This window comes from Pseudophryne corroboree, chromosome 3 (genome assembly GCF_028390025.1).
Source record: "Pseudophryne corroboree isolate aPseCor3 chromosome 3, aPseCor3.hap2, whole genome shotgun sequence".
In the NCBI taxonomy this organism is placed as follows: Eukaryota; Metazoa; Chordata; class Amphibia; order Anura; family Myobatrachidae; genus Pseudophryne; species Pseudophryne corroboree.
In genome coordinates this window covers 468563201-468580660 of record NC_086446.1, presented here as the reverse complement: position 1 = coordinate 468580660, position 17460 = coordinate 468563201, and the positions used below count along the sequence as shown (strand labels likewise).

At 49.4% G+C, this 17460-nt stretch overlaps 1 protein-coding gene across 2 annotated transcripts in view; it reads right to left on the bottom strand.

Annotated features, from left to right (window-relative positions):
• Positions 1-17460, bottom strand: part of LOC135056039 (E3 ubiquitin-protein ligase TRIM39-like) — a 68687-nt gene that overhangs the window by 16573 nt on the left and 34654 nt on the right. Inside the window, exon 1 of one of the 2 annotated variants that reach the window (XM_063960762.1) lies at positions 9027-9135. The exons of the other annotated variant lie outside the window; for it this stretch is intronic. The gene's annotated coding sequence lies outside the window, so the exon portion shown is untranslated. Of the gene's footprint in view, positions 1-9026; positions 9136-17460 lie in introns of those variants that run through there. 2 annotated transcript variants of the gene reach the window in all.

Below are 17460 nucleotides of genomic sequence, written 5' to 3'. Positions count from 1 at the left end.
AGTGCACACCAGATAGTATCTAATCTTTCTTTTAGAGTGCCCAGTCTCCTGCGGAGCCCGTCTATTCCCCATGGTCCTTACGGAGTTCCCAGCATCCACTACGGACTACGAGAAATAGATTTACCGGTGATTAAAATCTCATTTTTCACATTTTACCAAAAAGTACCTGTATACAGGGGTTAAAGTGAGCCGGAATGGGGCGGAACTGCGTTTCGTCAGTTCCACTTGGAGACAGAACGCAGTTCAGCCTCCTCCGGCTCACCTAACCCGATGTGTGCCCGGCACCACAGGGAGATGCCGGACGCCCGCTGAGATTGTGCTACCAGCGGGCGCCCGTCTCCAGTGGTGCATGTATGCGGGTACGCTCAGGTTTCTGGGGCACGACAGTGACGTCATGGTGTCACATCACCCTTCCTCCTCTGTCAGCTGTGGCTGTCGTGAAGATAGGAGCATGATTGCACTTTCCAGCAGCATCCCTCCCGGGAGCAACAGTGCAGCTGTTTCCATTCACTAGGCTCGTGTGACGCATCAGCACTGAGCGACTTTTGTTCTTCACAGGCTGGGCTGCTGGGCATGTCTCTGGCATCACTGTGTGGGGTAATTCATTTCTTATATAATGTGGACACTACTATATAGTTCTATTATTATAGGGGTATTACTATATATTTCTATTATTATAGGGGTTTACTACAGATGGGTCCATGTTTATCTTGGCCTTTAATAGGATTAATTGAGACTGGACATTCAGACTTAATCCCCTGCTGTAATGATTTAATCCCCTGCTGTATTGTTTTCTGTATTGTGTTGCAGCTGAGAACAGTAGATGAAGGGTTTATGTAAATAAACCATGGTGTGCCTAGGCGCAGCAAAGAAGCCAAGATAACCATGGATCTATCTATATATATTTCTATTATTATGGGGGTATAACTATATACCGTATTTCTATTGTAATGTGGACATAACTATATATTTGTGTTATACCAGGGGCACTACTACAGTATATTTCCTGTTATAATGGAGGCATTACTATATAATGTTATTAAATTTGGGGCATTACTACATATATTTATTATACTGGGGGTATCACTATATATTTCTATTATACTGGAGGCATTACTATATATTTCTAGCCTTGCCTCCAGAGTGAAAAGAAAAGGGGCTGTGTCATGTGGCAACGTTGCTAGTGTCATGTAGCCACTCCCATTAGTGCCATGTGGTCACGCCCCCTCACGACACATGACCACGCCCATTTTTTGGCACTTAGTACCACTAAGAAAATATTTCTACTTGCACCACTGCCCGGCTCCCTCTCCACAATGGAAGCCGGAGGCAGGAGCTCACTACTGTGCTCAGGCTTCCAGCTCTGTCAGTGCGCACTATGGGAGAGACGTCATGACGTCTCTCCCATAGTGCCGAGGAGTGGACAAGGACCACAGTGCTCGGACGTGGGAGCAGGGCTTGGTGAGTATGGTGTGTTGTTGTTGTTTTTGTTATATGCGTGAGTGCTTCTACTGGGGGCAAGCGACAAGGGGCAAACTACTGGGGGCAAGCTACTGGGGGAAAACTACAGGGGGCATTACTACTTGGGGGAATAACTACAGGGGCATTACTACTTGGGGCATTACTACTTGGGGGCTAAACTAAAGGAGGGCATTATTACTGGGGGGGGGCATAACTACAAGGAGGCAAACTACAAGGGGGCTAAACTATTGGGGGCATAACTACAGGGGCTAAACTACTGGGGGCATAACTACAGGGGCTAAACTACTGGGGGCATTACTACTGGGGGGCTAAACTACAAGGGAGTAAACTACTGGGGACAAACTACAGGGGGACATTACTACTGGGGGCATTACTACTGGGAGCTAAAATACAAGGGGGCAAACTACAAGGGGGCTAAACTATTGGAGGCATAACTACAGTGGCTAAACTACTGGGGGCATAACTACAGGGGCTAAACTACTGGGGGCATTACTACTTGGGAGATAAAGTACAAGGGGGCAAACTACTGGGGGGCATTACTACTGGGGGCTAAACTACAAGGGGGCAAACTTCAAGGGGGCTAACCTACTGGGGGCATAACTACAGGGGCTAAACTACTGGGGGCATTACTACTTGGGAGATAAACTACAAGGGGGCAAACTACAGGGGGGGCATTACTACTGGGGGATAAACTACAAGGGGGCAAACTTCAAGGGGGCTAACCTACTGGGGGCATAGCTACAGGGGCTAAACCACTGGGAGCATAACTACAGGGGCTAAACTACTGGGGGCATTAGTACTTGGGGGCTAAACTACAAGGGGGCAAACTACAAGGGGGCTAAACTACTGGGGGCATTACTACTGGGGGCTAAACTACAAGGGGGCTAAACTACTGGGGGCTAAACTACTAGGGGCCTAATTACAGGGGCTAAACTACTGGGGGCATAACTACAGGGGTTACACTACTGGGGGCATAACTACAGGGGCTAAACTACTGGGGGCATTACTACTTGGGGGCTAAACTACAAGGGGGCAAACTACTGGGGGCAGACTACAGGGGGGCATTACTACTGGGGGCATTACTGCTGGGGGCTAAACTACAAGGGGGCAAACTACAAGAGGGCTAAACTACTGGGGGCTAAACGACTAGGGGCATAACTACAGGGGCTAAACTACTGGGGGCATAACTACAGGAGCCAAACTACGGGGGGCATTACTACTTGGGGGCTAAACTACTTGGGGGCATTACTACAGGGGCTAAACTACTGGGGGCATAACTACAAGGGCTAAACTACTGGGGGCATTACTACTTGGGGGCTAAACTACAAATGGGCAAACTACAGGGGGACATTACTACTGGAGGCTAAACTACAAGGGGGCAAACTACAAGGGGGCTAAACTACTAGGGGCATAACTACAGGGGATAAAATACTGGGGACAAACTACAAGGGGGCTAAACTACTGGGGGCTAAACTACTGGGGGGAAAACTGCAGGGGCTAAACTATTGGGGGCATTACCACTGGGGGCTAAACTACAGGGGTGGCTAAACTACATGGGGCAAACTACATGAGGGCTAAACTACAGGGGCTAAACTACTGGGGGCATTACCACTGGGAGGCTAAACTAAAGGGGGGTTTAACTACTGGGGTCATAACTGCAGGGGCATTACCACTGGGGGCTAAACTACTGGGGGCATAACTACTGGGGCTAAATGACTGGGGGCATTACTACAGGCGACATTACTACTGGGGGCAATACTACAGATGGGCATTACCATTAAGGGCATTACTAATGGGTGCACTACTAATGAGGGCATTGTAAAGAGGGCACTTCATAAGGGGCATCACTCCTGGGTGTTGAGAAACAGCATTCAATAGATTCAGACTTGATGTGTTACACAGGAGGGACAGCAGGTGGAGCTGTGTTTTGTTTTACAGTCTGTGATGTATGTCTTACACTTGTTTGTTCCTGTATTCTGAAGGTTACATGAAGAAGAGATGGAGCATGCATGATGGCAGCTCTGCTCATGCACAGATATACTGTTTTGACTATCAGTTTGTATTATGATCCATTCCAGTTTCAATATATAAATAAGTTATACCACAAAGAGCTTTCCGGTGTGTGCCTACATGATTCAAAGATAACTCAGAGGTGATCCTGACTGCGCTGGTAAAGTACTCTGTAATGACAACACTGGGGACATAAGGGACACTACTACTGGGGGCATTGCATAAGGGGCACCACTACTATGGTGTATATATAAAGGGTACTACCACTGTGGGCACTACCAGTACAGTGGACATTGCATAAGGAGCACTATTACTATGGGCATTGTATAAGGGGCGCTACTGCTGTGGGCATTATGTGTATTAGGGGTGTTACTACTGTGGGCATTATGTGTATTAGGGGTGTTAATACTGTAGGCATTATTACTATTGTGTGACCACGCCCCTTTTTTTAGACCATGCTCCCGGGGGGAGGGGGGGAGTTCCACCACCTCTCTAGGACCACTTTAAGCACTGCCTGTATACCACCTATTCATTAGTTATATTTGTGCTAACCCAATCTCCTTTCTACTACAAAATGCCAACACAAGTAGTTATTCTCAGTTCAATTGCTCAGTTCCTATACTTTAGAGGATGATGGATAAAAACCAGTTACAATAACAGTGATTTGCATCCTTTAACAACCCTAAAAAGTAAGTACTTTTATCCTTGTTGGTCTAGTGCAATAGCAAATGGTTCATATACCGATGGAGCCTTCCTAATCTTACTCTGCCTAGTCGCAGGCGTGCACTCCCGGCGTGACTAGGCGATCTGTCCGCCTAGTCATGCCAGGTGTGCACGAGCCGCTTCCCATTCAGAGTGTCTCTGTCCGGGCACACAGACGGAGACGCTCTCCATTAAAGTGAATGGGGAGCGTCTCCGTCCGGGCACGCGAGCCCGTCCAAACGGAGATGCTCACAGTGACTAGGTGCACCCAGACAGGCGCGCCTAGTCACATAAAGAGCCAAGATAAAGAAGGCTCCATCTGTATATGCATATATACAGATGGAGCCACGATTATCTTGACTTCTATGTTGCACCTAGGCACAGCATGGTTTATTAGCATAAGCCTTTCATCTATTGTTCTCAGCTGCAGTACAATAAGAGAGAACAATACAGTCGGGGATTAAGTCATTACAGCAGGGGATTAAGGGGTCTATTTATTAACATTATTTTTACTAAAATAATGTGAAAAAGGGTGTTTTCACACCCTTTTCACATTATTTTAGTATCACCTGAATGTATTAAAGGGCATTTCGAGCAGTTTTTATGAAAAACTGCTCCAAACCCTTTAATTCACTTTTTTTTAGTAACCCACATTGCATTCCCCATACTTATACTGGGAAATGTGATGTGGCCAAATTTATTATAAAAAAAATGTGAAAAAATACTGCAGTGTGCCCTGTGATAATCTCGCCAGCTCAGGCTGGCGAGTTCACAGGGCAGCACTGCGATGTGCACCCTTTTGCCCAGCTTTCTCTGCCCCTGGCAGAGAAAGCTGAGCGGGGACCCAGCAGAGTGATCAGCTCTGTGTGTCCGATGGACACACAAGCTGATCACAGTGTAAAAAACAAAAAAGTAATAAAAACAAACAAAAAACCAACAAAACATACTCACCTGTCCAGGGAGACGGTGTCCGCTGCTCTGGTGAGCGCTGCCGGGCGCCGGGTACCCCATATGCTGTGCTGTGACCCTGGTGCAGTAAAGTGATGCTGCAAAGTGGCAGCACACTTCACAGCACCGGGGGTCATAGCGCAGGAGAAGGACCCGGCGCCCGGCAGTCTCCTGAAGCAGCGCGGACCGGCTCCTTGGACAGGTGAGTATATTATCCTGTTGGGGGGTTGTCCACGGCGCACGAGGGTAGTCGCGAAGGGGGTCAACCGGGCGGTGGCGGTAGCAGCGATGTCGGCATGGGCGGCACATGCGCAGCAGGACATCGGGGTATTTTTTTTACGAAAAATACCCCGATGATGCTGCGAAAAGGCATCGTAGGGACAGCTTGACCGCAAGCTCTGTCCCTGCACGCGATAATTGATACATCCCTGTGATGTAATCACTTATCGCAGTGCGAGTTGGGGCGATTTTATCACCTGTCATCCGCATCTTGGATGCGTATGGTGATAAATAGGCCCCTAAGTCTGACTGCCCTGGCTCAGTTAATCCTATTAAAGGCCAACATAAAGATGGCTCTATCTGTGTACTGTGTTGTAGTTGACTCACTAAATCGCTTAAAGATGAGGAAATACTGTTATACCTCTTTCACATCGCCAAAGTAACCCAGCTTTTTACCGGGTTGTTGCCGAGTCGACCCGGGTCGAGGTGCGGTGTGAAAGCGCCAAACTGAATATCCCGGGATGTCCAACCCGGTATTTCAACCTGGATTAAAAGAAGGGTTGACCACGTGCCGGACCCGGATTATTGTCCACTAAAAAGCTACAGTCCCGGGATATTTGACCCACCTCTGAAGAAATAGCGCTGATTGGTTGTTTCCAGTCAGCTGAGGTCTGTTTATTGTACTGCACTGTGAGCACAAGTGTTGGAAAGTAATCTGCACTCCTTTGGACCAGTTCTGCACTCCTTTGGACCTCATTAGCCATGTCAAAATGGAGTGATGAGCAAGTGAGGGAGTTGCTGCGGATCAGGGGTGAAGAAGTAATACGTAGGCTGATAACGGGTACAGTCAGGGATGCGATAACATCGCAACATCAGTAAAATGCTTGCAGCATTTGGATTTATTAGGTCCCAACAGCAGGTGGACAATAAGTCGAAGGCATTAAAGAAACAAGACATGTGCTCTGTCGGCCATGATTGCTGCACTGTGAGCATTCCCCAGCCCCCTCCCTTTCTTGTAGAAAACTGGGAACCAATCTAGTCTTTTTAAAATGACATCACACTGGTTTTAACATGGGTGACCCGGGTTGAGCAAAAAGACACCAACGTGGCAATAACCCGGGAATAACCCAGGTCAATATTACGATGTGAACGTCTTTTACCCGGGTCGGAGCCACGTTGGAGCCGTGTTCAAATCCCGGATCTGACCCGGGTTTGCGATGTGAAAGGGGTATAAGTGTACGACTTTTTAATCCTGGTGAATTAAATGAGCACTGCTTTCGCCTTTATTGGGGAATTGGAGAGATTTGATGCAGCTAGCTGTGTTGATGTAGGATTAGAGCATCTCTGATGTAGGTAGGTGAAGGCTTTTCTTCATTTTAACTCAGGGATGAAAGAAGTTGATAATGTTGCTCTGCAAGATGTTTACTTTGCCTGAGTTACAATAATTCTAAAGGGGGGTACTCACGGGAGAGATGTGTGCTGAGCGATCTTAACACAGACCGCTCAGCACACATCTCTCACCCCGCTCAGCACAGCGCGATGTGCTGAGCGAGGGGGAAAGCCGACGGGGGGCCGCTCACTTCACACAACGGTGAAGTGAGCGACCCGCTAGATTGAGCCTGCATGCAGCTCAATCTAGCATCGGCGATAGCGATGCGCGGGGCCGCGCATCGCTGTCGCTGGAGGGCATACACACGGCAGATCCGTGCTTAAAATCTAGGCAATCTAGCAAGATTGCTTAGATTTTAAGCACGGATCTCTCCGTGTGTACCCCCCTTAACACTGGGGCAGATGTGTTAATCCTGGAGAAGGGATAAAGAAGTGATAAAGCAGTGGTAAGTGCAAGGTGATAATGCACCAGCCAGTCAGCTCCTAACTGTCATTTTTTCAAATCTGTTGTCTGGTGCGTTATCACCTTGCACTTATCATTGGTTTATCACTTCTTTATCCCTTCTCCAGGTTAATACATTTGCCCCACTGTCAGGAGAGATGCACCGCTATCAGCAGGCTGTATGGAGTCACTGCAGTACAGAGGGCTGAGGATACTCTGACTCCTCATTATCTTGGGCACTGTATATTAAGCATACTTACCTACTCTCCCGGATTCTGCGGGAGACACACGGTTTCTCGGGTAGTCCCCCCGCAGCCCCGGAAGAGAGGGCACCCCCCCGCATTCTGCCCACTTCCGAGTGAAGCGGGCAGAATGGGTAGCTAAACAGGGCAAAATTGCGGACCTTGCGGAGGGGGCGGGTCTTAATGATGCGATTATATGCAAATTGCGTCATTGAAGCTCTGCCCCTATGCAAATACCGACCAATCCCGGTATTTTCTCGTGCAGTGGGCGGGGCCTAATAATGCCATTGGCTCGGTCCCGCCCCCATCGCCGCCCACCTGCTTCTCCTCTCCGGGTATCTCCCGAGGAGGAGAAAAGAAATGTAGGTAAGTATGATATTAAGGTAACACTGTCTGTGAAGGCATGTAGCTTTCAGCTGGTTGTATAGAGTCACTATTGTGCACACTGCACCTCTAGTTGCTGGAAACTTGTGTAAGCAGCTGACAGAGTGTAATAATGAGGGCTGGCGTTGTAAGTACAGTAGTGTGCATTAACAGACATCTCCACTTGGTCACTCTGGACAGGAGTTACTCTGAAAATCACCTCCCTCTCCTTGGCTATACTTTGCCCACCTCAGGGGAAGGGACATCCAACTCACTGTCTATCTCCAAGGCTCATATCTCGAAGGCTTTCTGAAGTAAAGTTCACCCAGGGGTGTATCTTCCTATTGGCCAGGATGGCACTTGCCAGGGGTGCCGGCCAAGGGATGGGCACCGCCCGGCAGTGCCACCCGTGCCAGGGTTTTGAATGACATAGTAGTTTTCACTGAGTACATCCCTTAGCAGTGCTCAGAAGAGTATTGCATTCTGACACTCTCTGTGACTACAGTCAAAATGATGGTGAATATAGCCGGGGAGCGGGGCACTTCCAGGTATGGGGAGGGTCGAGGCACCTCCTCATCCGCTCCCCTTCTCATTGGTCCAACGCGGTCTGTCACCAAACACCAGCCACTACAATCAGCACCAGTCAGCAGTGCAGCATGAGCATACCTCTGCATTTTCTGCTGTACCGTAGCTGCACTGCATGGTCTATCCTGGCAGTCTGGATCATAGCTTACAAAGAGCTCTGTATGGAGAGGTATCTAGACCAGTGACTGCCTGAACAGCTGTGTTGAGACTATAAGTTCCATCACACCTTGTCAACTGGATTTGCTGGGACATGTAGTGCCATCACACCTAGAGAGGGTTTTTTAACTGTATGTATGTGTGCATATATCCCCTCGGTGTCCCTGTCCGCATCCTCCTTGTAATTCCCCCTCAGTGTTCCTGCCCTCACCATCCCTGTAACTGCCCCCTCAGTGACTTTGCCCATACACTCCTGTAATTCCTTCTCAGTGTCCCTGACCGCACCCTCCCCGTAATTCCCTCTCAGTGTCCCTGACCTCAGCCTATCTGTAACTCCCCCCTCTGTGTCCCTGGGTGGGGGAGGTGGGGGGCGCCAGTTCCTTACTTTGCCAGGGGCGCTCAGACCCCTAGATACACCCCTGAGTCCACCTTCTCTTCTCCAGACCTGCTGCAAGGGCCAGAGAAGATTGGGACTCTGTCACACTGACCAGATGCTCAGCTGGGTCCGGTCCTGTAAGGAAGCTGCCACTGTCGCTACTCTGTCTGCCTGCCAACAGGCGGGACAGGTAACCGTTCACTATCAAGTTCAGCAGCTCCCTCCGTTACCTCACAGGATTCCCTGTAACAGCCCAAAACAGTTTCCCATCAGCCCCTGCTGCTGGCTTCAGCAGCCTCTAAGCCATGTGACCTGCTGCTGGCTCACCACTCTATCACTCACTCCTCTCTTCTGGGGGAGTGGGGTTCAAAAATATATGTAAACTAGATCATACCTCCAAACATAACCCTCTCCAGGAGGAACAGAATGCTCTGCTCCTGGACTTTCTCTTAATATATGATTGCCGGCACCTGTTTTGAACAGGTTAATGGATAAGAAAGGTGTTTCAGCACAGGTGATGGCAATCATAACTTAAGAGGGAAGTCCAGGAGCAGCGGATTCTGGGGGTCATTCAGACCAGATCGCACGCTAGGATTTTTCACTGCGCTGCGATCAGGTCAGAACTGCGTATGCACCGCAATGCGCATGCACGTCGCACAGGTACAAAGCGGATCATTGCTGTTCGATGGATTGTACGAAGAATCCATTCGCACAGCCGATCGCAAGAAGATTGACAGGAAGAAGGCGTTTGTGGGTGGCAACTGACCGTTTTCTGGGAGTGGTTGGAAAAACGCAGGCGTGTCCAAGCGTTTGTAGGGCGGGTGTCTGACCTCAATTCCGGGCCCGTACAGGCTGAAGTGATCGCAGCGACTCCGTAAGTCCTGGGCAACTCAGAAAGTGCACAAAACTTTTTTTTACCACTTGGCTGCACATGGGTTCGCACACTTGCAAACCAAAAATACACTCCCCTATGGGCGGCGCCTATCTGCTCGCAGTAGTGCAAAAAACCCATAGCGAGCGATCAGGTCTGAATTAGACCCACTGTCCCTCCTGGAGAGGGTCATGTTGGGAGGTATGCTAGATAATACATTTAAAATGAACATACAGCCAGACACATTACTATATAATTAGATACATTTACAGATTTCTTTGATATAGGTGTTAGCATGGGTAGGGACAACAGATCACTCAGGTAAACAATTTAGTAAAATGGCCTTTATTGTAGTATATACACACAGGGCCTAATTCAGACCTGATCACAGCAGCAAATTTGTTAGCTAATGGTCAAAACCATGGCCCTCATTCCGAGTTGTTCGCTCGCTAGCTGCTTTTAGCAGCATTGCAAACGCTAGGTCGCCACCCTCTGGGAGTGTATCTTAGCTTAGCAGAATTGCGAACGAAAGATTAGCAGAATTGCAAATAAATATTTTCTTGCAGTTTCTGAGTAGCTCCAGACCTACTCCTAGATTGCGATCAGCTCGATCCATTTAGTTCCTGGTTTGACGTCACAAACACGCCCTGCGTTTGGCCAGCCACTCCCCCGTTTCTCCAGACACTCCCGCGTTTTTCCCTGACACACCTGCGTTTTTTCTCTGACGTCCTAGTGGATGCTGGGAACTCCGTAAGGACCATGGGGAATAGCGGGCTCCGAAGGAGACTGGGCACTCTAAGAAAGAATTAGGACTACCTGGTGTGCACTGGCTCCTCCCTCTATGCCCCTCCTCCAGACCTCTGTTAGAATCTGTGCCCGGCTCGAGCTGGTTGCACACTAGGGGCTCTCCTGAGCTTCTAGTAAAGAAAGTATTTATTAGGTTTTTTATTTTCAGTGAGATCTGCTGGCAACAGACTCACTGCAACGAAGGACTTAGGGGAGAGAAGCGAACCTACCTGCTTGCAGCTAGCTTGGGCTTCTAGGCTACTGGACACCATTAGCTCCAGAGGGATCGAACACAGGCCCAGCCTCGGTCGTCCGGTCCCGGAGCCGCGCCGTCGTCCCCCTTGCAGAGCCAGAAGCATGAAGATCTTCACGGAAATCGGCGGCTGAAGACTCCGGTCTTCATTAAGGTAGCGCACAGCACTGCAGCTGTGCGCCATTGCTCCCTGTGCACACCACATACTCTGGTCACTGATGGGTGCAGGGCGCTGGGGGGGGGCGCCCTGGGCAGCAATTAGAGTACCTTAAAGTGGCTAATCACACATAATATAGCCTAAGAAGCTATATATGTGTAAAATACCCCTGCCACATTATTATTATAAAAGCGGGAGAAGTCAGACGAAAAAGGGGCGGGGCTATCTCCCTCAGCACACTGGCGCCATTTCCTCTCACAGCTCCGCTGGAAGGATGCTCCCCAGGCTCTCCCCTGCAGTTTCCAGGCTCAATAGGGTAAAAAAGAGAGGGGGGGCACTAAAATTAGGCGCAAATACTATATATATAGCGGCTATAGGGTAAATCACTTGTGTAGTGTAACTCCCTGCATTATATAGCGCTGTGGTGTGTGCTGGCATACTCTCTCTCTGTCTCCCCAAAGGACTTTGTGGGGTCCTGTCCTCAGTCAGAGCATTCCCTGTGTGTGTGCGGTGTGTCGGTACGGCTGTGTCGACATGTTTGATGAGGAGGCTTATGTGGAGGCGGAGCAAGTGCCGATAAATGTGATGTCACCCCCTGCGGGGTCGACACCTGAGTGGATGGATATGTGGAAGGATTCACGCGACAGTGTCAACTCCTTACATAAAAGGTTTGACGACATAGCAGATGTGGGACAGCCGGCTTCTCAGCCCGTGCCTGCCCAGGCGTCTCAAAAGCCATCAGGGGCTCAAAAACGCCCATTACCTCAGACGGCTGACACAGATGTCGACACGGATACTGACTCCAGTGTCGACGACGATGAGACTAGTGTACATTCCAACAGAGCCACCCGTTACATGATTACAGCAATGAAAAATGTGTTGCACATTTCTGACATTAACCCAGGTACCACAAAAAAGGGTATTATGTTTGGGGAGAAAAAGCAACCAGTTGCTAATGGCGTACCCTTTCCCGCCAGAGGACAGGATACGTTGGGAGACATCCCCTAGGGTGGATAAAGCGCTCACACGCTTGTCAAAGAAGGTGGCACTACCGTCTCAGGATACGGCCGCCTTAAAGGAGCCTGCGGATAGAAAGCAGGAGGCTATCCTGAAGTCTGTATATACACACTCAGGTATTATACTGAGACCGGCTATTGCTTCAGCCTGGATGTGCAGTGCTGCTGCTGCGTGGTCAGATTCCCTGTCTGATAACATTGATACCCTCGACAGGGACACTATATTGCTAACCATAGAGCATATTAAAGACGCAGTCTTATACATGAGAGATGCACAGAGGGATATTTTCCGGCTGGCATCTAGAATTAATGCAATGTCCATTTCTGCCAGGAGAGGATTGTGGACTCGGCAGTGGACAGGTGATGCAGATTCTAAAAGGCACATGGAGGTCTCGCCTTACAAAGGTGAGGAATTGTTTGGGGACGGTCTCTCGGACCTCGTTTCCACAGCAACAGCTGGGAAGTCGACATTTTTACCCCATGTTCCCTCACAGCCAAAGAAAGCACCGTATTATCAGGTACAGTCCTTTCGGCCCCAGAAAGGCAAGCGGGTTAAAGGCGCGTCCTTTTTGCCCAGAGGCAGAGGTAGAGGGAAAAAGCTGCACCATACAGCCACTTCCCAAGAACAAAAGTCCTCTCCCGCTTCCTCTAAGTCCACCGCATGACGCTGGGGCTCCACAGGCGGAGCCAGGTGCGGTGGGGGCCCGTCTCCGGAACTTCAGCGACCAGTGGGCTCGCTCACAGGTGGATCCCTGGATTCTACAAGTGGTATCTCAGGGGTACAAGCTGGAATTCGAGACGTCTCCCCCTCGCCGTTTCCTCAAATCAGCCTTGCCAACAGCTCCCCCAGACAGGGAGGCAGTGCTGGAGGCGATTCACAAGCTGTATTCTCAGCAGGTGATAATCAAGGTACCCCTCCTTCAACAAGGACGGGGTTACTATTCCACAATGTTTGTGGTACCGAAACTGGACGGTTCGGTGAGACCCATTTTAAATTTGAAATCCTTGAACACTTATATAAGAAGGTTCAAGTTCAAAATGGAATCGCTCAGGGCGGTTATTGCAAGCCTGGACGAAGGGGATTACATGGTATCACTGGACATCAAGGATGCTTACCTGCATGTCCCCATTTACCCTCCTCACCAGGAGTACCTCAGATTTGTGGTACAGGACTGTCATTACCAATTCCAGACGTTGCCGTTTGGTCTGTCCACGGCACCGAGGGTATTTACCAAGGTAATGGCCGAAATGATGATACTCCTTCGGAAAAAGGGAGTTTTAATTATCCCATACTTGGACGATCTCCTTATAAAGGCGAGGTCCAGGGAGCAGTTGTTGTTCGGCATAGCACTATCTCGGGAAGTGCTACAACAGCACGGCTGGATTCTGAATATTCCAAAGTCGCAGCTGGTTCCTACAACGCGCCTACTGTTCCTGGGGATGGTTCTGGACACAGACCAGAAAAAAGTGTTTCTCCCGGAGGAGAAAGCCAAGGAGTTGTCATCTCTAGTCAGAGACCTCCTGAAACCAAAACAGGTGTCGGTGCATCACTGCACGCGAGTTCTGGGAAAGATGGTAGCTTCCTACGAAGCAATTCCATTTGGCAGGTTCCATGCAAGGATCTTTCAGTGGGATCTGTTGGACAAGTGGTCCGGATCGCATCTTCAGATGCATCGGCTGATAACCCTGTCTCCAAGGACCAGGGTGTCTCTGCTGTGGTGGCTGCAGAGTGCTCATCTTCTAGAGGGCCGCAGATTTGGCATACAGGACTGGGTCCTGGTGACCACGGATGCCAGCCTTCGAGGCTGGGGGGCAGTCACACAGGGAAGAAACTTCCAAGGACTATGGTCAAGCCAGGAGACTTCCCTACACATAAATATTCTGGAACTAAGGGCCATTTACAATGCCCTAAGTCAGGCAAGACCCCTGCTTCAACACCAGCCGGTGCTGCTCCAGTCAGACAACATCACGGCGGTAACCCATGTAAACCGACAGGGCGGCACAAGAAGCAGGTTGGCGATGGCAGAAGCCACAAGGATTCTCCAATGGGCGGAAAATCACGTGGTAGCACTGTCAGCAGTGTTCATTCCGGGAGTGGACAACTGGGAAGCAGACTTCCTCAGCAGACACGACCTCCACCCGGGAGAGTGGGGACATCATCCAGACGTCTTCAAAATGATTGTAAACCGTTGGGAAAGGCCACAGGTGGACATGATGGCGTCCCGCCTCAACAAAAAACTAAAAAGATATTGCGCCAGGTCAAGGGACCCTCAGGCGATAGCTGTGGACGCTCTAGTGACACCGTGGGTGTACCAGTCAGTTTATGTGTTCCCTCCTCTGCCTCTCATACCCAAGGTACTGAGAATAATAAGGAGAGGAGTAAGAACTATACTCGTGGTTCCGGATTGGCCAAGAAGAGCTTGGTACCCAGAACTTCAAGAAATAATCTCAGAGGACCCATGGCCTCTGCCGCTCAGACAGGACCTGCTGCAGCAGGGGCCCTGTCTGTTCCAAGACTTACCGCGGCTGCGTTTGACGGCATGGCGGTTGAACACCGGATCCTAAAAGAAAAGGGCATTCTGGAGGAAGTCATTCCTACACTGATTAAAGCTAGGAAAGATGTGACCGCAAAACATTATCACCGCATATGGCGGAAATATGTTGCTAGGTGTGAGGCCAGGAAGGCCCCAACGGAGGAATTTCAGCTAGGTCGATTTCTGCACTTCCTACAGTCAGGGGTGACTATGGGCCTAAAATTGGGTTCCATTAAGGTCCAGATTTCGGCTCTATCGATTTTCTTCCAAAAAGAACTGGCTTCACTGCCTGAAGTTCAGACTTTTGTAAAGGGAGTGCTGCATATTCAGCCCCCTTTTGTGCCCCCAGTGGCACCTTGGGTTCTCAACGTGGTGTTGGATTTCCTAAAGTCGCATTGGTTTGAGCCACTTAAAACCGTGGAGATAAAGTTCCTCACGTGGAAGGTGGTCATGCTGTTGGCCTTGGCGTCGGCCAGGCGTGTATCAGAATTGGCGGCTTTGTCATGTAAAAGCCCTTATCTGATTTTTCATATGGATAGGGCGGAATTGAGGACTCGTTCCCAATTCCTTCCTAAGGTGGTATCAGCTTTTCATGTGAACCAACCTATTGTGGTGCCTGCGGCTACTCGGGACTTGGAGGATTCCAAGTTGCTGGACGTAGTCAGGGCCCTGAAAATATATGTTTCCAGGACGGCTAGAGTCAGAAAAACTGACTCGCTATTTATCCTGTATGCACCCAACAAGCTGGGTGCTCCTGCTTCAAAGCAGACTATTGCTCGCTGGATCTGTAGCACGATTCAACTTGCACATTCGGCGGCTGGACTGCCGCAGCCTAAATCTGTAAAAGCCCATTCCACGAGGAAGGTGGGCTCTTCTTGGGCGGCTGCCCGAGGGGTCTCGGCTTTACAACTTTGCCGAGCTGCTACTTGGTCGGGTTCAAACACGTTTGCAAAATTCTACAAGTTTGATACCCTGGCTGAGGAGGACCTTGAGTTTGCTCATTCGGTGCTGCAGAGTCATCCGCACTCTCCCGCCCGTTTGGGAGCTTTGGTATAATCCCCATGGTCCTTACGGAGTTCCCAGCATCCACTAGGACGTCAGAGAAAATAAGAATTTACTCACCGGTAATTCTATTTCTCGTAGTCCGTAGTGGATGCTGGGCGCCCATCCCAAGTGCGGATTGTCTGCAATACTTGTATATAGTTATTGCCTAACTAAAGGGTTATTGTTATGAGCCATCTATTCGAGAGGCTCAGTTGTTGTTCATACTGTTCACTGGGTATAGTATCACGAGTTGTATGGTGTGATTGGTGTGGCTGGTATGAGTCTTACCCGGGATTCCAAATCCTTTCCTTATTGTGTCAGCTCTTCCGGGCACAGTTTCCCTAACTGAGGTCTGGAGGAGGGGCATAGAGGGAGGAGCCAGTGCACACCAGGTAGTCCTAATTCTTTCTTAGAGTGCCCAGTCTCCTTCGGAGCCCGCTATTCCCCATACGGAGTTCCCAGCATCCACTACGGACTACGAGAAATAGAATTACCGGTGAGTAAATTCTTATTTTAGCACACTCCCGGAAAACGCTCAGTTACCACCCAGAAACGCCCCTTTCCTGTCAATCATTCACCGATCAGCAGTGCGACTGAAAAGCGCCGCAGGATCAACAGCAAAACTGCTAAGTTTTTAGTAAAATAACTAAGCGCATGCGCGCTGCGTACCATGTGCATGTGCATTTAGCAACAAATCGCAGCATAGCGAAAATCGGCAACGAGCGAACAACTCGGAATGACCACCCATGTGCACTGCAGGTGGGGCAGATATAACATTTGCAGAGAGAGTTAGATGTGGGTGGATTATATTAGAGATGAGCGGGTTCGGTTTCTCTGAATCCGAACCCGCCCGAACTTCATGTTTTTTTTCACGGGTCCGAGCGACTCGGATCTTCCCGCCTTGCTCGGTTAACCCGAGCGCGCCCGAACGTCATCATGACGCTGTCGGATTCTCGCGAGGCTCGGATTCTATCGCGAGACTCGGATTCTATATAAGGAGCCGCGCGTCGCCGCCATTTTCACACGTGCATTGAGATTGATAGGGAGAGGACGTGGCTGGCGTCCTCTCCATTTAGATTAGGGTTGAGAGAGAGAGAGAGAGATTGACCTGAGGCTGTGATACTGTAGAAGAGAGTGCAGAGTTTAGTGACTGACGACCACAGTGACCACCAGACAGTGCAGTTGTTTGTTTTATTTAATATATCCGTTCTCTGCCTGAAAAAAACGATACACACAGTGACTCAGTCACATACCATATCTGTGTGCACTGCTCAGCCCAGTGTGCTGCATCAATGTATATATATATCTGACTGTGCTCAGCTCACACAGCTTATAATTGTGGGGGAGACTGGGGAGCACTGCAGTGCCAGTTATAGGTTATAGCAGGAGCCAGGAGTACATAATATTATATTAAAATTAAACAGTGCACACTTTTGCTGCAGGAGTGCCACTGCCAGTGTGACTAGTGACCAGTGACCTGACCACCAGTATATATAATATTAGTAGTATACTATCTCTTTATCAACCAGTCTATATTGGCAGCAGACACAGTACAGTGCGGTAGTTCACGGCTGTGGCTACCTCTGTGTCGGCACTCGGCAGCCCGTCCATAATTGTATATACCACCTAACCGTGGTTTTTTTTTCTTTCTTTATACATACATACTAGTTACGAGTATACTATCTCTTTATCAACCAGTCTATATTAGCAGCAGACACAGTACAGTGCGGTAGTTCACGGCTGTGGCTACCTCTGTGTCGGCACTCGGCAGCCCGTCCATAATTGTATATACCACCTAACCGTGGTTTTTTTTTCTTTCTTTATACATACATACTAGTTACGAGTATACTATCTCTTTATCAACCAGTCTATATTAGCAGCAGAC